Source organism: Sceloporus occidentalis, unplaced genomic scaffold (assembly GCF_023333645.1).
Source record: "Sceloporus occidentalis isolate IW3139 unplaced genomic scaffold, rSceOcc1.0.p SCAF_1, whole genome shotgun sequence".
NCBI lineage: Eukaryota > Metazoa > Chordata > Lepidosauria > Squamata > Phrynosomatidae > Sceloporus > Sceloporus occidentalis.
In genome coordinates, this window is record NW_028316981.1 from 51,117,417 (window position 1) to 51,138,755 (window position 21,339).

The 21,339-nt window shown below is 41.5% G+C and overlaps 1 long non-coding RNA gene across 1 annotated transcript in view; it reads left to right on the top strand.

The window, feature by feature from the left end:
• The first annotated feature begins 17,082 nt into the window (after positions 1-17,082).
• The window catches only part of LOC149321394 (uncharacterized), a 57,259-nt gene continuing 53,002 nt past the window's right edge, over positions 17,083-21,339 (top strand). The window contains exon 1 of the long non-coding RNA XR_016277906.1: positions 17,083-17,143. This is a non-coding gene — a long non-coding RNA (uncharacterized LOC149321394). The remainder of the gene's footprint in view (positions 17,144-21,339) is intronic.

Consider the following 21,339-nt stretch of genomic DNA (forward strand, 5'->3'; position numbering starts at 1 on the left):
AGCAGTGTGAGCAGCGAAATGCAGGAAACAATGGAATGGCTTACCATACAGGTGTGGGGCAAGGGAGTGAACAAGAGAGACAGGAGAACAAGCAGTGGGGGCAGCAGAATGCAAGAAACAAGGGAGGTGTCTACTGGAGGGGAGTGCCAGATGAGGCAAGGGAGATAGTAGGAGAAAAGGAATAGAAAAGCAAATGAGGGAAGTAAGGAGAAGGGCAGTGGCATAGTGAAAGAAACAAGAGGCTGGCATGATGAGGGGCGAGGGGCAAAGGAGGCATGCATCATTTAAACAGCACACTTCCAAAGCAGCTTTATTTTGGCCTGTCTATACTGGCCCTGTATGAAAAAAGTTATAGCAATTTGTAGACTTAGACCTGAAACAGATGGCTTAAATGTATGATGTTGGGCTGAATTGGGAGCGTAGGGTTTAGATGACACATGTCCCCAAACCACGTGGAAGTTATGCCGGGGCCGCCCAAGGTGGCCTAAACCTACCCACAAAAGGAGCGGAAAAGGCCTGCTCCTTTTGCCGGCTGGATTGAAGACACCGGGACTGGGTGCATGCCATCACCACAACCATGATGCAAATGGTGCAGTAACAGCCATGACCTGCTTTATTGGGCCATCTGCTTGAGACCCTAGTCTTCTACATCTGAGGAAGGAGACCTAGTCTGTGAAAGCTTATGCTATTATTATTATTATTATTAACCTTTATTTATGAAGCGCTGTAAATTTACACAGCGCTGTACATGCAATCTTTTTAGTTAGACGGTTCCCTGCCCACGGGCTTACAATCTAAAAAGACATGACACAGAAGGAGAAGGGAGTGGTGGAGGGAAAGGGTAAGAGGTCCAGCAGTTCCTCTCTACCTCCGAGGCCTGGACCAAGGCAGATAGACTGGAGGGAGGGCTTGGCTTCAAAATGGAAGGTTAATCATTTTCCAGGGAAAATACATACTCTCAAGTAGGATAATACATATACAATACATAGCAATACAGGAAATGGATCAAAAAACAGGCAACAAAAGAACATCAGATAGTAAGCGACAATTATGCAATGCCTGGGAAGGCTTCTCTGAACAGGATGGTTTTCAACTCCGTTTTGAAGCTGGTTAAAGAAGTGATGGCTCTTGCTTGTGGGGGAAGAAGGTTCCAGGAGTGAGGGGCAGCAAGTGAAAAGGGGCGAATCCAGGATGGGGCAGAGGAAATCCTGGGCTGAGACAGGAACCCTTGACTACCAGAACAGAGGGCCCTGGTGGGAAGGTGAGGAGAAAGAAGGTCTGATAAGTAAGGAGGGGCCAGTCCATGGAGGGCTTTGAATGTCGACAGCAGGAGCTTATACTGAATGCGGAAAGGGAGAGGGAGCCAGTGAAGGGATGCCAACACAGGAGAGATGTGGTCAGAGCGATGGGTGGAAGTGATAATGCATGCAGCTGAATGCTGGACAGAGATTAAAGGATGGAGGTGAGAAAGAGGAAGCCCAGCCAGGAGGACGTTACAGTAATCCAGTTGTGAGATCACTAGGGCATGGACCAGGATCTTGGCAGTAGAGGCGGAGAGATATGGTTGGATTTTGGCAATATTGTACAAAAAGAATCTACAAGCCTTGGCTGTGGTCTGGATCTGAGGGATACACGACAGAGAAGAGTCAAAGATAAAACCAAGACTGCGGGCTTGCTGGACTGCTTGAATAGAAATGTTGTCCACAGAGACAGAAAAGGAGTGTTGAAGGGTGGGCTTAGGAGGAAAGACAAGAAGCTCCGTCTTGGACATGTTGAGCTTCAAACGCCGATGGCGCATCCACTGCGAGACAGCTGTGAGGCAAGACGAGACTTGCTGTTCAAGCCTTGGAGAAAGGTCAGGGGCAGAAAGATACAGCTGGGTGTCATCGGCATACAGATGGTAGGAAAAACCAAAAGAGCTGATGAGTTTTCCTAAGGACAGTGTGTAGAGAGAAAACAGAAGGGGACCCAGAACAGAGCCCTGGGGAACTCCAACAGATAAGGGAACAGGAGAAGAAGTCTGACCCCCTGCAACTACTGCAAAAGATCTGCCAGACAAGTAAGATCTAAACCAGTCGAGAACAGAGTCTGAGAACCCAAAGTCAGAGAGTATGTCAATTAGGAGACAGTGATCAACAGTGTCGAAGGCTGCAGACAAATCGAGAAGAATGAGAACAGAGTAAAGGCCATTAGCCTTGGCCTGTAAAAGGTCATTCGAGATCTTAGTGAGAGCTGTCTCTGTGGAATGCCTTGGGTGGAAACCAGACTGAAAGGGATCAAGGATGGAGTTGGTTTCAAGAAACTCAAGACAGCGCGAATAAACAACCCGTTCCAAAACCTTAGAAAGAAAGGGAAGAAGAGAAATCGGACGATAGCTAGACAAAGAGGAGGGGTCAAGAGAAGGTTTTTTCAGAATTGGGGAAATGAGAGCATGTTTGAAGTCCGACGGGAAGGAGCCTGTAGAGAGAGAGAGATTGAAGATATGGAGAAGCGAGGGCAGAAAGGAGGGAGCTATAGAGATTAGAAGACCAGTAGGAATTGGATCAAGAGGACAGGTTGCAGGTTTGGAAGAGTTCAGAAGTGTAGAGAGTTCATCCAAAGAGGCAAAGAGGCTACAACTTCTTTCTCAGAGTTAGTCTCAAAGGTACTACAGAATCCTTTTGCATGCTAGTATCTACCCTTGTCTACCCAAGTATATCTACACTTAAACATTATTAAGCTTTATTTAGTTAGTTAGTTGAATCAGTGGCTGCAGCTCTGTGGACACAGAGGGCTGACTGTCCGTGTTTGAAGTGGGGAGATGTAATTATGAGGTGATTTTAATTGTTTTTAAATTTTATTTTAGAACAATTAAAATTTTATTTTAATGTAACATTAAATTTTAGTGGAAACTTTTTTAATTTACTATTTTTGGAAACCACCTTGGGTCTCATTCTGGGAGAAGGGTAGCATATAAATGAAATATATAAAAATAGGAAGTAGTGAGGTGAGAGAGAATGGAAATGTAAAAAGTACAAACATTTATTATTACCTTAACTAGCATTAACAAACAACAATTGGGTGGAAGGATAGCATAAATAAGCTGCTTAGCATGTACATTTTGAGGAGAAATCCAGTAGGTGAAAGATAGTTAAAACAAACTGTTTGGGATAAAATATATATGATATAGCTGTGAATAAAATCAAACTGTGCCTCCCTTGTATCCTCGCTGCTTGTCCTTCCTTTCTTTTGCAAACTGTCCTGTGAATCAGATCACAGTGGCCTCCTGTGATATTTTCATCAATGTGTACCTTTCTATCACCAGTAAAAAAAAATGATAGCAAATAATAAATAAATAAATATGATGAGAATAGCTGTGGAAGTGTCTGTTCGTGAGAAAATATTAATAATTCATTGTTCTTTTATCTACACTGCACTAGGAATGTGCATGTCCATTTTACATAGTTTCCCTATCCCTGTTAATCCCCATAGCAATCTTATAAAGTTGGTTGAGAGGTAGAGGAGACCCATTGTCACATGGTTAATTCCCTGACCAAGCAGAGATCTAAACCTGGGTCTTCCTGTTCCAAATCCAGCATTTTAAGCATTACTCTATGCTGGTTCTCTCAGACCAGTTGTAACTGTTAAAAATGGCTTGAAATTTGAAATATAGTGGGAGAATGCAAAAAGCAATGTGCCTACATTTGCATAATTGGAAAGCAAATTAGAATATTTGGCTTAATTAGAATTATGTTCAGATACTGGAATATGTCAACTTTACTGTAGAAGACTGTTGCAGCTCCTGCTTCATTGTGGGTTGAATTACAGTACTGCTGTTCTTTCTGCACCATGCTTAAAAGAAAGGTAGGATAAATATCCTGTTGCTGTGCATTAAATGAGCGAGAATGCAGGATACTGCCCTTGAAAAATACAACTGCCAATTAGAAATAGCCACACTGTATCCTAATGAATATGGGAGTGTACCAGCATTGAAGTGGCAATGCTAATGCATCTTGAGATACCTTTTCAAGGATATGTGCTTCTATAAAAACTAGATAAATGGTTGTTGCTGAGTTAGAATTTATTGGGTGTGTGTGTTTGAAATGAATCCTCCATCTTTCCCCATTTAAAAAAAAACTTTAGGCACAGGCAGAGTAGCTTTACAAAAGGGTCTGGGAGCATTTTTGCTATGTCTGCAAACACCTGCGGTTCAGAGAAATATCTGGTGAGAAATTACTTTTTGGAAGCATGATGCTAGGTTTTCATTAATTCCTTTCACAGCTCTCCATCCTCCTTTTTCCTAATTTCCCTGCATTTCCCATGAATTCAAGGTCACAGCAGTCATCTCTACCCTCTGGGTTATGAAACTAATCACAGGACTCTGAAGCGGAAGTCAGCATTGTGTATGAGGAGGGAGGATTTCATAACAGAGAGGGAGAGAACTAGATTGGTTGACTCTGCTCTGTGGTCAGAATTCTACACAGCCAGCTGTTTGATCAGGAGATCATGACCTCTGAAGGAAGTATTAAAAGCTTTATATTTGATAAGATGACATATGAAAATATACTGATTCCCAAGTATCAAAGGTCTCTGCTATTATGGGGGAAAGCGGGGGAAGAGTATCTATCCATTTTCTGCTCCTTATGCACTTTATAAACCTCTGTGATTTTCTTCCTTATTCATCTTTTCCCTATCCATCTTTCACTCTTCCTACAATCTGCAGCTATGTGAGCTCATGAACTCATCAATTTTATTTCAGTAAAATTGCTGAGCCAGCATGATGTAGTAGTTAGAGCGGTAGATTAAAACTCTGAGAAACCAGGATGCAAATCCCCACCCAGCAATGTAAACTACAGGATTCAAGCTACAGGAAAAGAGATTTCACCTTCCTGATAGTAAAATGTGTTCAACAGTGGAATACACTGCTTTGGAGTGTGGTGAGTTTCCTTCTTTGGAGGTTTTTAAAGAGAGGCTGGGATGGCCATCTGCCGAGTGCTTTAATTGGGTATTCCTGCATGGCAGGGGGTTAGACTGGATGGCCCTTGGGGTCTCTTCCAACTCTATGATTCTAAATCTACTGGTTGATCTTGGGTAAGTCATACTCTCTCAGCCTTGTTTTTGTTGTGTGCCTTCAAGTCATTTCCAGCTTATAGTGATTCCTCAGCCACAGGTTCTTAGGGGGTTTTATTGGTAAGATTTGTTCATTTGGGTTTTGCTTTTGCCTTCTTCTGAAGCTGAGAGAGTGAGACTTACCCAAGATCACCCAGTGGGTTTTCATAGCCAAGTAGTGATTCAAAATCTGGTCTCCAGAGTCATGGTCCAGTGCTCTAACCACTACACCATGCTGTCATGTTTACTAGGCCTTTTGTCAACCAGAGCCAGACTTCCTCAGCCTTAGAGGAAGGCAATGGCAAACCTTCTCTGAATAAATCTTGCCAGGAAAAATTCCCACTTACCTTATAGTCCGGTTCCAGGTCTGAATTCTTCATTCAGTTTTGGTCCCGACATGGTTCCCACTCTGTTTGCACAGGGTTCCATTGCAGCAGAAAGGCTCGTAAAGAAGGAGAGTCACACAGAAGCCAGGGACTCTGGGAAGGAGATCGCACAGGAAGGAGGCTGAGGAAGCAGACTGGCCAGCAGGTACGGAGGGGCAAGGGACACTTTTAGAGGCCAGTTGGCTAGAGCCATTGCAGCTGCCCCTCATCACAAGGAGCAGAATTGAATCCGCCTCCCTGATTCCCACTTGCACCGGGAGGCAGATTCAAATCTGCCTAGTTCCCACTTGGGCTGAGTCGATTTATTTGGAAATAAATCGATTCAGCCCAAAACACACCCCATTTTACCAGTGTCTTTTTGACACAGGTTAAATGGGCAAAAAACATGGCCCCCCTTTCTGAATCGCTTCAGCAATTCGAATTGAGAACCATGGTGGTTTAAACTGAATCATTTGGAATCACGATCCGGTTTAAAACATAGTGGGAACAAGGCCTAGGATATGGTCATGAATTCCAGTTGACTGAAGGCACAGAACAATAAAACTGCAGAGTTTAAATGTATTTTTTGTTATTCACATTATTTTCGCCCATATATTGCAAACAGGTTTTTTTAATACAATCATTCTTAAATCCTCAGTGTTATGCTGATGATGTGCACACAAAATACTGAACAAATTCATGTTTAATATATAAACAATAATGGCAAATGAGAGAATGATGAAAAGGAAGACCTGGATGTCAGAATGATGTGCATAGGTTATAAAGCTATTAGTCAAGTAAAACCCACAGAACATGGCTCAGAGTGCTCTGAGGTCATACCTGTGTGCTTGTTTTGGCTTTCTCACTGTGCTTTTAAGTAGTATGAGAATCTGGAAAGCCCAGATCTTAAGTTACAGAAGCTCAGCGCATGGATTGGATCCAGAGAGCCATGTACATCCAAGGCTCAAATAACTTAATGGCTGGGTGTGCCTGTCATGTTTACTAGGCCTTTTGTCAATATGAGATAAACCTTGTTCACATCTTATAAGACCTTAACTTATAAGTTGTATCCATCATAGTACTACTAGCATATGAAACCAGATATGCACTGGATATCTTTTTTCATATTATGCAAGCTTTCCCAAAGTATATGTTTGAAATGCTAGACTGTCACGAAAATCAAGCAACTTTAAGATTGGTCCCCATACTGGCCCTCCCTCTGCTCTCTGCACCTCACTACATATTCTCAACAAACTTGTGGCTACCACATAAGGATACTACAGTTTGCATTTTGTTTAGGAGGGATACTATCCCTCAGAATTTAGTAGGCCAGAAAGTCACTTTTTGGACTAAAATCCCTGGCGTTTTGGGAGGGTTGTAGTCCATGAAACCCCTATGAAATTTATGGTATTGCCATTGACAGGTGACGTGAAGGCACATATAACCACACTGTCCATGTGAGTAATTTTCTGTAGTTCTATAACTTAGGCGCGTTACAGACCACCCAGAAGGGGCGGCCTGCCACCACCTTCATTTGCAGCGCGGAGGAGCCCCAGCGTCCAAACTGCGGGGCTCCTCCGTGCTGCAAATAAGAAGTGCCAAAATGGTGCTTCTCTTTGCGGCGTGGATATGATGCCGCTAGGCGCCAATGGTGCACTCGCAGCATCATATGTGCTGCGTGACGTGCAGGCGCAGTGCGTCCGCTATGTAAACATAGCAGCCCCCGTGTGGAACGGGCGCCGTCATTTTGTACAGACTCGGTCCGTATTAGGGTTAGGGGCGTCCGGAAGTGATGCCCCTTTCCAATCCTAATACGGACCCAGTCTGTACTTTATGTCTATTTGTAACGGGCCTTAGCTTTTTTAAAAAAAAACATTGCTGGAGGTAGAGGGGTGGGAGAATAAAATGGATTTTCTTACATGTTTCACTATCTGTTCCTTTAAGTTTTCAAACTGCTGTATCTTTGCCTGACATTCTTATTCAACACTATGGGCATGAGCTGCCTAGCCACCTCAGCAAAGTAGAAGGCTTACTTTTGGCTTTTTCTTTCATTATTGTATGGATTCTTCTGCCTAACAACCACAAATCCACCATACCAATGGTGATTCCTGCTAGTCCTTAACACCAGACTAGTGACCAACCCAGTCCAGGAGAATGACATATAATTGTTGCATTTGTTTGTGATATTCTTACTTGCTGTTTCACCCACCCACACATCTAGTTCAGCATTACAGACAGAAGCCAGTTTCCCTGGATGAATGTCACCCATCCCCTTGTAACTCTTTAAAAAAAATTGATATGGCTGCCTAATAGTATGCTGAAACATCAATTAGCCTTCTGGTTTAAAAAAGCGAAAGGAAAAAAAATATTTTTATTATGAATTGTATCATGTAACCAATGAAAATTCCATTTTTAATTCAAAAGCCACTTAGCACATATTTTTATTCTCATAAACACATGCTTGCACTTGGGCATAAATTAATTCTCTATCTTTTTTTCCCCTTTAAAGCATGAAAAGGAGAAAAGAATGAGATGGCTGTTCTGATTCCATGTGAATGTGTTTGGGTATTGTTATGTTATTTCATAAATAACTGCATCTGCACAACAAAAGAAGCTACAGAAGAAGTGGTTGCCTTTACTTATTTACTGAAGAGGTACAAATCTTTGCCTCCTTGCAGCTGATTCACTATTTAGTTTTACACTTGGGTACAAAAAGAATAATAGACTAAGGATGGCACCTTTCCTCTGGACACCTGCTTGGAGTCAGTAATAGGCTGGATGAGGGAAAACAAACTCAAGCTGAATCCAGAGAAAACAGAGGTACTCATGATAGGTACCCCAAGCCCAGACAGGGAAATTTGCCATCCAGTCCTGGACGGGGTCACACTTCCCCTAAAGGACAAAGTACGCAGTTTGGGAATACTCCTGGATTCATCTCTGCAGTTATCATCTCAAGTGGATGCGATGGCCAGGAGTGCTTGGTACCAGCTTCGGCTGATACGCCAACTGCGTCCCTGTCTGGACCGAAAGGACCTTGAAACTGTAGTACATGCACTGGTAACCTCTCGTTTGGACTTCTGTAATGCGCTCTACTTGGGGTTACCTTTGTACCAGGTTCGGAAGCTTCAGCTAGTTCAAAACGCGGCAGCCAGATTGGTCACTGGAACCTCCAGGTCAGATCATATAACACCGGTACTAAGATCTTTACACTGGCTGCCTATTAGCTTACAGGCTCAATACAAAGTGTTGGTTATGACCTATAAAGCCCTATATGGCTTGGGCCTGAGTTACTTGAGGGAACGCCTCTCTCCATATAGTCCGTCCCGCACTCTCAGAACATCAGGGGAAAATTTACTAGTACATCCTAAGGTGAGATTGGCAGCAACTCACCAGAGAGCATTTACATCGGCTGCACCAATATACTGGAACAAACTTCCAGAAGAGCTTCGGATGAATTCCACATTGGATGCCTTTAAAAAGGCTTTAAAGACCCACCTCTTCCGGTTAGCATATCCTCCAGACTCTTTATAGAGAAAGTTTCCTCTGACAGACATGGCTAACTACGATCAATAGATTCCATGTATGTGTCTGTTTTTATATGCTGTTTGGCTTTTACTGATATTTGACTGTATAGATATGTTGTGATATGTGTTTTTATGATGTATGTTTTTTAATGATCCTGTGAACCGCTTTGATCATTCCGGAAGAGCGGTATATAAATAAAGATTATTATTATTATTATTAGTTTGAAGAACAATTTTTATTTGAATGTCATGAAACTGGAAAAAAAAACTAGAGATTAACCATCTTTGCTCAAGAGGGTCAGGTGATAGAAAAGCACAGAAACATCAGAATCATGGGGCAGAGCACACGCTGTGAATGCAAATTCAAAGATATAGCCATGTTAGTCTGCAGAATCAGAATGTAGAGAGATCTTGTAGCACCTTTGAGACTAACTGAAAGAAAGAATTTGGCAGCATGACCTTTCGTAGGCTTCACTCTACTTCCTCAGATGCTTTTGGTCCCAGGTTCAAATCCTGACATCCTCAGATAAAAGAGATACATTCAGAGAGGATGTGGAAAAACTTCTGCCAGCCAAAACTGAGTTCTTGTTTTCATTAACTGCCGTCAAGTCAATTCCAACCAATGGTAACCCTGTAGATGAGACCTCGCCAAGACCTCCTGTCCTCCAATACTCTGCTTAGGTCCTGTACATTCAGGCCTGTGATCTCTCCAATTGAGTCTATCCACTGGCATGCAGCCTTCCTACCTTTCTACGGCCCTCTACCTTTCCTAGCATTATCATCTTTTCTAATGTGTCATGCCGTGTCATAATGTGGGCAAAATACAAGACTCTCAATTTAATCCATTTGGCTTCCAGGATGATTTTAGGTTTGATTTGTTCAAGGACCCATTGTGTTTATCCTTTTGGCTGTTCATGGTATTTTCAGCACTCTCTTCAGCTGTTGCTGATATTGATGTATGCCTTCAAGTCATTTCCAACTTACAGTGACCTATGTGGGATAAACCTATCTGGGGTTTTCTTGGCAAGAGATGTTTAGAGGAGGTTTGCCATTGCCTTCTCCAGCACTAGATCTCAAATGATTTGATTTTCTTCTTATTCACTTTTTTCACCATCCAACTCTCATGGTGATGGGGAATACTGTGGCTTGGATGAGTTTCTTACTGGAGCAGTTTCTTACTGCGACAACAGGCACCTTCAGGATCACAGCGGTCCCGGGGCAATTGGGGCAGGAGCAGCCTCTGGCCACTCCTGCTGCCCCATCTGCTTGAGCTCTTGTGTATCTTTACTCCTTAAGATCTTGTCTAGTTCTTTCATAGCTGCCCTTCGTATTACTAGTCTTCTTCTGATTTCTTGACTGCAGTCTCCATTCTGATCAATGCTTGATCAAGGTGTGGGAACTCTTTAACTGTTTTGATTTTTTTTTTATTGTCCAGGTTGAATTTATGTAGTTCCTCCATAGTCATTATTTTTCTTTTCTTTATGGTCCATATCCTTTGCACTTTCTTCTTTGACCTTTCTTAGTAATTTTTCCAAATATGTGATGTTTTCTGCTAGTAGTATGATGTTAGCCACATTTCTTACATTTTTGATGTTCCTTCCTCCTATCTTCACTCCTTCTTTGTCTAAACCTGCTCTTACGGTATTTTCAGTATATACATGGAACAAATAGGGTGACAGAATGCAGCCTTGCCCAACCCTCTTGCCAACTGGGAGCCATTCTGTTCCTCCATATTCTGTTCTAAAAGTAGCCTCTTGTCCTAAATACAGATTTCTCTTCAGGATTATCATGGCACACTCATGACCATAACAGCATTACATAGCTTTTCATGATCTATGCTGACAAATGCTTTGCTATAGTCTATAAAGTACATGCTGATTTTTTCTGGAATTCCTTTGTATGCTCCATTAGCCATTGTATGTTTGCAATGTGGTCCCTAGTGCCTCTTCTTTTCTTGTTCCTGGCTATAGATAGACAAATAGTTTGACTAGATATAAAGCAGTTCCCTGCACTTTGATTCTTACAGCTCAGTTCTAAGGCTGCATCTGCACTGCAGAAATAATGCAGTTTGACAGCACTCTTACTGTCATGGCTCAATGCTAGGGGACTCTGAGATTTGTAGATCATTCTGACACCAGCCTTCTCTGACAGAGACGGCTAAATATCTCACAGAACTACAAATCTCAGAATTCTATAGCATTGAGCCATCACAGTTAAAATTGTGTCAAAAAGCATTATTTCTGCAGTGGAAGTGCAGCCTAAGCATGTTTATTCAAAGGTCACAATGTGTTCACCAGGGCCTATGCCTAAGCAAATATATATCTGTATTTGCATTGTGCATAAGTCCCCCACCCCAATTTTTAGGCAATATCAGTTACTTTGACAATATACTGATATACTGTGTTGGCCCCAGACTTGGTCATCAACCCATTTTCTTTTCTAGTAGCGAAACTGTCTTGGTATATATGCCATGTGGATGAATGAAAACACAGACTATAATCAATGAGAAGGACCATAGTACTTTTCGGACCATCACTTTCTAGTATTGCATTAGATAACATGCAAGCACAAAGTAAAAGACTCAAAGCTTGAAAATGCTCTGTTGGTTAAAAAGACTAATTCATAAATGGAACACAGAATGGAAAAATCCATAGGAAAGTTCTGAAAATGCTTCACAGCCATTAGCTACTGTCATGTTTGGGAATAGATAAAATTTTCTCATTAGCTCAGGGACAAATGCAAAATGTGCCCAGTCACTCACACTTCTAGCACCCTTGGAAAGCATTAAAAAAAAAACACCAGCAGAAATCCTACTGAAATGAATGAGTGCTGTGTTTTTCTTTGGACAGGATAAGTTTCCAGTAGATTGTGGCCCCTGTCTTATTTTTTACCTGTATGTTCTTTCCTTTCAATCATATTTCACTTTCCCCCCCCCCCCAAAAAAAAAAGAGCACAATTTTCTACTTCTAGAAAGTAAACCTGCTTTTCTTGCTCTATTGCACCTACAAAGTGATCAGCACAAATCAAAATTTCTCATGTGGAAACTTCCATCTCAGCTTTGTCCAGAAAACATGTCCAGACTTTATAAGGTCTGTTGCCCATGTCTGCTACTTTTAGCAGGATTTTGATCCTCCTGTCAGTGTTCCTAGAAAGATTGATCCCAGGAGACAAGATAGGTGTTAAGCTCTACCAGGCAACTTTGGGTAGACTGTTTGGAAGATTCAAGTTATGTAAGGCTCTAGGGAGATAGTTGCCTGAGCCGCTGGCGAGACTGTATTGACAAAAGTGTTGTGTTGCTGAGAGAAGCACCTGGTCCTTGCTGAAAGCAGGTCAATGTTGACAGACCAAACAACATGAACGCTTCAGGTAGCTGGGATATATTGATTCAAAAGGGTGTTCAAAGGAAAGAAATGTATATATAGCTGCTTCAAACAGTGATTAAGGAAGGGGCTTCTTATATGGCTTATCATGAAAGCAAATGGAACAAGAGTCTTTTAATACCTGGTCACTAATGAGTGATTTCTGTGGCCTCATACTCTGTGTTCAAGGACCAAGATGGAGGGCCAAGAAGGGTTGTTCCAGGAAAACCTGAGCCTTATTACTGTAAAACTTTGGTAGCAGTTTTTAATATACACAGTGCCTTATAATTTTCATCTGCAAGCCCTTGACATTTTGGAACATGTTACTATTACTCTCATTGTCAAAGATGGCCAGACACAAAAGACAAAATGGTGCCATACCCACCTAGTATGGAAGCCAACTAAACTGGTAGTTGAAAATTGCTTGGCAACAGGACTAACTGCATCCTGGGGGAGCAGACTAGCTTAGGGTATGTAGGGCAGGCCCTGTTTCTTTCATACAGCTCTGTCTTCCAGCACTCTACTGTGTCCTGGTATCTGTCACTTGAGTCAGCTGCCTCACTCTGCTTAATGGAAGGATCAGCTCTGATTATTGAACATATAAGGGACTACTGGTATATATTTTTCTGTGGTGGATCCAAATCCTCCAAATCACTGTAACTAATTTGATGTGGGCCCTTTCACACCACACAATTATAGCTTCTATATATTCCACTTTAACTGCCATCCCAACATCTTATGGAATCCTGGTTGTCTGGTGAGGCACTACAGTTCTCTGGCTGAGAAGTTTGAATGCCTGTCCCTAAACTGCAGATCCTTTCCATGGTAGTTAAAGTGGCACTATAATCACCAAAGTGGCACCTTTCACCATGTGAAAGGACCCCTGAAACCAATAAGTGCATTGAGAAACCAAAATGTGATTACAGGCCCAGTAAGCATTAGCATGTGGCATCTTAGGTAGCTACCAAGACCTCAACAACCCGACCAAGCCCACCATAGATACTTACCTCTCTCCCCCTTGTAAAAAATAAATAAAGTTTTGAATCTCTCAATAGGTACAGACAACAGGCACTCATTAGAATCTGTCACAGTGCCATCCACTGCAACATTATATCAGAGATATTATGTGAAATTAAAATGGCAGCTGCCAACTCCTGATCACAGCATTGCTTTTGTCTGTAACTAGTAATGTCACCAGGTAAGCCCACCGAGGCTTGCACACACAGGAAAGGGTCCACTCTTGCAGTAAGAATTCCACTCCATACATTTTTTCCCTGGACAGCACACTGAGCAAATCCAGGGGGCTGGGTCTGATTTCTCCCACTGTCCCAACCTAATATTGCTTTGGGCCATGTGGGACACTATAACATCAGACTGACTCAGTCACTAAGCATAATTCAAAAGGCTGCTACTCTAACCAGGTGAAGTGACAAAGCTTTACAAATAGAAACAGGGACCTATTAAAGGACAGTTTCTCCATAGCGTCTTGAATCTTGCAGCCAGTCCCACGTACTATGCAATCTGTAAAAAATAAAATAAAATTGGATAGCATATTCTGTGCAATTGTGGTTGATGCCTCAGCTATGATACTGAATGAATCAATAGTGTCCTCCTCATATGACATCACAAGGGACTCAAGCCTGGTCCCCAAATCTTAGGGCCTGGGAAAGGCCTAACCTGCCAGTCGTAAACTCATAATGTGCTTATTCACACAAGGGAAACAGGTATGTTCTGTATGTGTGTAAGGGCTGTGGAGCAGTAGGGTTGCTGGAGCTCATACCTTCCTTAGTAACTGGCAAGGCCACCCTTCCCCTGATTTGATACAAAGCCATCAGCAATAAAGAGCCAAGGGATCTACTCTTGCTTTTAGACCTCTCAGTATCCAAGTTTGGAAAAGTTATTTTTTTGGATTACAACTCCCATAAACCCACAACCAGCCATGTGGACTAGTGGTTTCTAGGGGGTATGGTCCAAGAAAGTAACTTTTTTGAACTCAGCACTGGATCTCTGGACAACAGTGTTTGTATCACCTGGTCTGGTCTGGTGCATCGACTGAGACAGCTTGCTCCTTTCCCCCTCTGTACTGTATACCGGATTATTTCACCAGGTTTTATAGTTTGCACAATCTCTCAGTGCTTCTCTTCTGAGTGCCAACCATGTTTATCCACTTATCATAACCTTGCACTCTGTTGGCTTCTGTAAACAATGTTCCATATGCTTGTTTCAATGGCAGATTAAGGTGTTTTTGTCCTGGATAGTTTATTGCCCAAGAAGGCAAGTGCATACCTGTTTCTTTGCGCTACTAAATCAGCTCAATTATTCAGCTTTATGAAGGTTTCCTGGAACAGAGAAGAGGACAGAGGGCATACAATGATTACATGTTGACACAAGCAACTGAATAATTGTTTATTATTTGGATGACTTGTGTTTTCTCCCCCAGATGGGCACCATAATTTGATTTCAGTAAACCTATTACTTCTGTAGGATAGATTTATCTTCAGGCAATTTAAAATGTGTTTTGGAAAGTTCTTCAACATAGCTTATGCCACAGTGGGGTAAGACACTATAGACAGTTAAGCTGAGTCCAACAGTGGACTTGTTTCTCGAGGCTAACATGACCAATAAGCCTTGCGAAACTTTACACAAATCTGTCTGTCAGATTTATGAATTGACATTTTAGGTGATCCTCCAAATACTTCCTCTGAAAGATGATCATAGGGTGATGGCAAGTAAGAAAGCTTCTGCAGCTGTGGCCCCACATCTATGGAATATTCTCCCCAGTGATGCCTTTCTGGCCACTACAGTGCCAACTTTTTAGCCCCAGATTGGCCTATTTTTGCTCTCCCAACTACTGGATGAAATGTAATTGGTTGATTTTTAAATATTGATCCAGTGATTATGCCTATGATTTGTTCTTGTGTGGAGCTATTGTTTTACACTATATATGGCATTTACTGTTTTTATCTTTTGTATAATCTCATAGCTAGAATCCTTGTGTCTTACAATTAAAAAGATGCTGATGGTGATGCTGTTGATCATTGTGATTTCACAGTCTATCAGGTGTTTTTGACTGGAGTTTTGGAGTAACTGTCATTTAGTGTCTATTCAAAAAGCTAGGAATCAGTGAGGTAGTGTTAGATAACATGGCATGTTTCAGGTAGTGCCACTTTTTGAAATTGTCCTATTGTAATCTTGTTTATAGCAGTTTTATCACCACCGCCACTTCTGCTACCATCCAGCTTTCTCTCCTTCTGCTAGGTCTGCAGATGGGTAAGTAAACAGACAGATAGACATAGAACCATAATCATTTACTCTACATTTCATCCAGTTTTCCAAGCACATTAGTTTATATAACCAGCATTAAACTAATCATACCCAACAGGGAGGTATCAGCAGACTCAGCTGAGGGAAGGGTGAGCACAGGAACATAAAAGTTTATGGAAATATTGGGGCGGGGGCTAAAGCATACAACTTCTCAAAATAGCTCAGGGAAGAGTGAGTATGCTCAGTGGCATCACTAGGATTGGTGTCACCAGTGCGGTAACTCATAGCTTCACCTCCCTAACCTCCTCCCATACCACACCATCCAGAATCCTTAGTTATGTTTTTTGTACTATTGTTATTCCTAAAGCAAATTTTTCATATTTCACTGAATGCAATGGTAATAGTTGTGACATAAACAACTATCAAAATTAAAATTATACCTTTAAATTACAGTATTATATCCACAACCTAAATGTATTTATGTGTTCATAGTTTCATGCAGTTAAAATAGAAAGTTGGTAAACTGTGATGTTTTTAAAGAAAATTTTAAAAGACTAATTTTTAATTTTATTTTATTTAAGTACAAATAATTCTGCCACCAGGGTTCAAGAAAGTTTCATCTGCCAAATGTCTTTGGCTTTTGGGCATAGAAAGAAAAAGAATGTCATCTTGGATGTCACCACAGTGAGCAAAATGGCTTGGGGAAAAGGTTGCTGGAGAGGTAGTCAGGAGTATGGACTATATTGTATAACAACTCAGCCCATCATTTCCGTTCCAGCTGTTCTGATTTGGTATTTATTTATTTGCTTCATTTGTATGCCGCCTTTCTCCCAGAAGGGACCCAAAGTGGCAGAGACAGTCCTGATTAATCCTTTGTCATCCCACTTTTTCAGCTGCTTTCAAAAGGACCCAATTTTTTCTCCTCCTCTTCCCACTTTCCTCCTTTGTTCTCAAGTCACTATAATCACAGCAAAGTAAATTCAAAGAGCAAATGTTGTTTGCACTCAAGTAACCGAGTCTTGCCTTCCCCAGTAGGGTCAGGCGAAAGCAAATTGTTGCAGCCTCATTAATCACTTTTGCCAACTTGACCACACTCTAATGCTGCTTGGACACATACGTCCCCATTTTGCCATCAGTCTTCAAGCTCCTGACCAAAGTTCCACAAGCTCTTTCTGCATGGTAAGTCACCCCTGCCCCTGATGCTATAAACTAGGAATCAGGAACCTGTGGCCCTCAAGATGTCATGGGACCACAACCCTCATCATCTCCACTGGCCACTCTATCTGGAGCCAATGTAATTCTAGGCCCATGGTATCTGAAGAGCCACTGGTTCCCTCCTTAGCCTGCTTCCTCTCCTGCTGAAAACAGTAGGCTAATACAGTATTGCAAAGAGCCTTGTGACTGAAAACACCCATGTTGATACACAGGGACAGGAAACATTAGAGTTCCTTCCCTCTCCCATGCAGAATCCTACAGCAAACATTCTATTTCTCTTCATAATCATCAACAGTTCACAGATGGGGCTGTTTTTCTGCTACAGACGGTAAGATGAATCAGTGTATGAATAAAATTCAGCTTGCAGCTTGCTTCCCTGATTGTGGCTTATGAATATCTGTGAGTCAATACATGTTGTCCATACTCTTATACAAAGTGGAGAATGGATTTTTGTCGGTGTTTGTTTGTACGGGAGTAGAGACCAATGGGAACTAATGGACAACTGATCCATCACCTGAAACATATTATATTGTGTTTCATCCTTGGCAAGCCGGGGTGAGGCAGGATCCATGGCTTCCTAACACAGGATTTTCCAGGTTGGAGACCAGGGTTTGATTCCCTGTTTGGCCACAAAACCCACTGAGCAACACTGGGATAGTCACACTCTCCCAGCCTGTGAGGAAGGCAATGGCAAACCTTCTCTGAAAAACCTTGCCAGAAAACCCCATGATAAGTTCACCTTAGGGTCACCATAAGTCAGAAACAACTTGAAGGCACAGAAAACACGTGCGCGTGCGCTCAAATATAACTGTATTCTGAAAGTACTGCTGGCCTTTTCTCTTTCTTTCTTTCTTTCTTTCTTTCTCTTTCTTTTTGCACTCTTTCCTTCCTTTAATATTTCAACATTCATCCTGATAATGCTGCAAAATAACACCCAACCTATTAGTCATATGATGAATACAGTTGTTATTGCTTCATTATTTCATAAGTGCTGTATGGAAGATAAACATTTTACTTTGTTCACTTTCACTTTATGGAGCTTTACATTTCCCAGAGTAAAGCCTTACAATCTAATCTTGCCAGAATGCCCACTCTTTGAAAGAAAGCACTGGAAAGTCTTTGGCCCATTAAAAAGGATATATGAAAAAGCAGACAAATATATTTAATGCTGATTGCACAGTAGCAATACACATAGCATTAGTAATAACATCAGGCTGTTTCATGTATTATTAAAACATAGGTCAAATCTCTCAATTACTTCTTTTCAAGAGTACCGATCTCTATGTTCCCACTCCGTGTACAATATCTCTTTGCATTAGGGATATATGTAGCACACTTAGCAGCAAGGTGATTTACAATCCTGATTTTAGTGACCTTCACTGAACAACTTTACAAGGTATATCTTTTTGTTGTTATTAGCTGCCCTCAAGTCAACCCTGACTCACGGGGATCCTGTGGATGAGGTACCTCCAAGACTCCCTATCCTCCACTGTTCTGTTCAGTCCCTGCAAACGCATGCCCGTGACCCCCCTGACTGAGTCCATCCATCTTGCCTGAGGTCTTCCCTGCCTTCTTCCACCTAGCATTTCTTTTTCTAGTGATTCATGCCTTCTCATTTTGTGGCCAAAGTATGACAGCCTCAGTTTGATCATCTTGGCTTCCAAGGAGAATTCTGGTTTGATCTGTTCAAGAACCCATTTGTCTGACTTTTTGGCTGTCCATAGTATCCTTAGCACTCTTCTCCAGCACCACATCTCAAATGTATTTACTTTCATTCTGTATGCTTTCTTCAGTGTCCAGCTCTTGCATCTGTACATGGTGATGGGGAATATTATTGCCTGGATGATTCTGACTTTAGTGCTCTGTTATATATCCTTAGCATGCCCATTTTACAGATAGGAAACTGAGGCCAAGAAACAGTGAGTTGCCCAAGATGATCTGTTGAGTCCATAATTGATCAAGAAGGCAAATCTTGATTTACCAGATCCATTTCTATCTCTGCATGCACTGGATCATTGTGGTTCAGTATAAATGGCAGAAGGGTCTGTCATACATAAAAGTGTACTCAGAGGCAGCCTAGGGGTGATACCTTAGGCCTCAAGATGAAGGGAATCTAAAAATGAGTTTGGTGACTTTATGTTTGTTGACTATACTGTTTGCACAGAGTTAAAGCAAAACAAAGAAAAAAAGGCAGTATTCTTCCTTCCCATCCCCAATTTCTACAGGTTGTTTGGCTACTAATTCACAAAAAATGAACTTCATGCAAAAAATGAGTCATTTTAAAAATATGCTTCATACTCATTGTATGAATTTATGTCATTTTTTCTTAGATAAAATCCCACAGTGAAGGTCTATAGCTAGCATTCTGTTAGTGACTTACAAAGGTCTAAGTCCAGTTTATGCCTGGCTAAATCATTTTCTTGGTTTTTGCAGAGGTCAGAATTACCTAGCAACCATGCAAGAACCAACTCTCCCTCCCCAAGCCTGCTCTGAAGTTGCTACAGCAACACCAACATGATCCTTTACTGGCTGGTGGAAAATGGGAGTGGGTGGCAATGCACACCATTCCCATAGATGGATGTAGAACAATGACACTCTCTGTTGTCTGTTGCTTTGTGTTCAGCTAATAGAATATAGCAGGTTGTTTCACTGCTTCCCTCTCTACCAACCAGTAAATGGCAGTGTGTCCATGTGGGAAGCAATGCAAGAGCTGAAAAGGTGGAATAGGGGTAAGAGGGACACAAAGTTTCATACAGGTGGAACTAGGATATGTCTTCCTCTTACTTCCTGTCAAGAGTACAGGTTATGCACCAGGACAATCAAATGTAGTGGCACTCCCGTTCCTCTAAAAGCAAGCCATAGCTTTTCATGATCTATGTAGTCAACGGTTTTGCTGTAATCAATAAAGCACATGCAGATTTTCTTCTGGAATTCTTTGGCTCATTCCATTATCCATCGTGTGTTTGCGATGTGATCTCTAGTGCCTCTTCCTTTCATGACCCCCCCCCCCCCCCCTCAGACATCTGGCAGTTCTCTCTCCATATATGAGTGGAATCTATGCTTCAGAATTTTGAACATAATTTTGCTTGCGTGGGAAATTAATGCAATGGTCCTGTAATTACTGCAGTCTTTTATGTCTCCTTTGTGAGGATGGGAATATATACTGATTGCTTCCAGTCTGTAGGCCGCTGCATTGTTTACCATATTTGCTAGCAGATTCAAGTTAGAATTAAACTTGATTCTGTCTCTGTGTATAACAGCTTTTGTTGTACTGGAAAATGATTGTAATCAACTGAGATCCCTTTTGAATGTAAATATTTTTTTTTAAATATTAAAAAATACTATCAACTTTACAAGCACAACTTGGCAACAGTACAGAAGTCATGCAGAATTTGGGGGGTGGGGGTGGTATCAGAGTTTCTTCCCACCCAGGAACTGACCCTAAATGCTCTATATTAGTTTATTACATAAAGCTCTGAAGGTGCAATGCTTCTCCTGAGAAATTTGAGTTTCAGTTTCGGTTTAAGTGGTTTTCTGCTATATGTAATTTTATACCTTCCAACTGTCCCAATTTGGCAGAGACAATCCTTTTCGAGCCCCCTTTTCAGCTGCTTTTAAAATGTTGTAGCCTCTTTCCTTTCACTTCCCCCTCTGTCCTCAGCTTGCTTCAGTTGCTGAAAACTGAGTTCAAAGAGCAAAAGTTAACTCACCAGGAGAAGAGACAAGGTAGAAGAACCTTGTCCTTCCCAGAAGATTCAGACAAAAGCAAACCTCTGCAGTCTCTTCTATTGTGTGTGTCTTTCCTTATTAATAACTTTTTCTTTCTTGACCAAATGCTGATGTTACTTGGCCATATTTGTCCCATTTTTCCTTTGTGAAAAGATTCCTCTGTGAAGAGGTATGGAATTTTTATGCACAACAGATATCAAAATGTGGTTTCTGGTGAAGTTTGTAATTTCTTCCATTTAGTCTGTTTGATGGTAAATTTGATTGCTTTGGCTTGCTCAGAAGTTGGCACTGGCTTGGATATTCTGTTCCATTCTAGGTTACCTCTGAACACCAAGAGGTTAATAAAAGTCAATATTTGGGCACTTGCATTCTAAATTATTGTTCTCAAGTGTATTGCACACATCCAAATTCTTTTACCATCTGTTTTTGTATTATAGTTCTGACTTTTATATTATCGGTTTGAAAAATGATTTGAAAGTAACTATTTTAGTGGTACTTGAGAAATTTTGAAATCTATAAATGTAACACTAACTACTTACCTTTGGGATCCTTGACAGTGCAACTGTAACTTATTTTTTAAAAGTAACTTTCAAAGCTCTCCCATCCACCTTTCATTTTCTTCCTTATGCCCACTGGGCTTCTTTGTGTTCTGCCTCAGCTAGTCTCTCTTCTCATTTGGTTACTGATCAGTGGTGTCTTGAAGCTACTTTGTGCCCTGCTGTGGTCATGCCCCCTGTTTTACCAACCGCTTCCAACTGATTTTATTCTCTTCCTCTTTCTCCCACTCCCTCCACT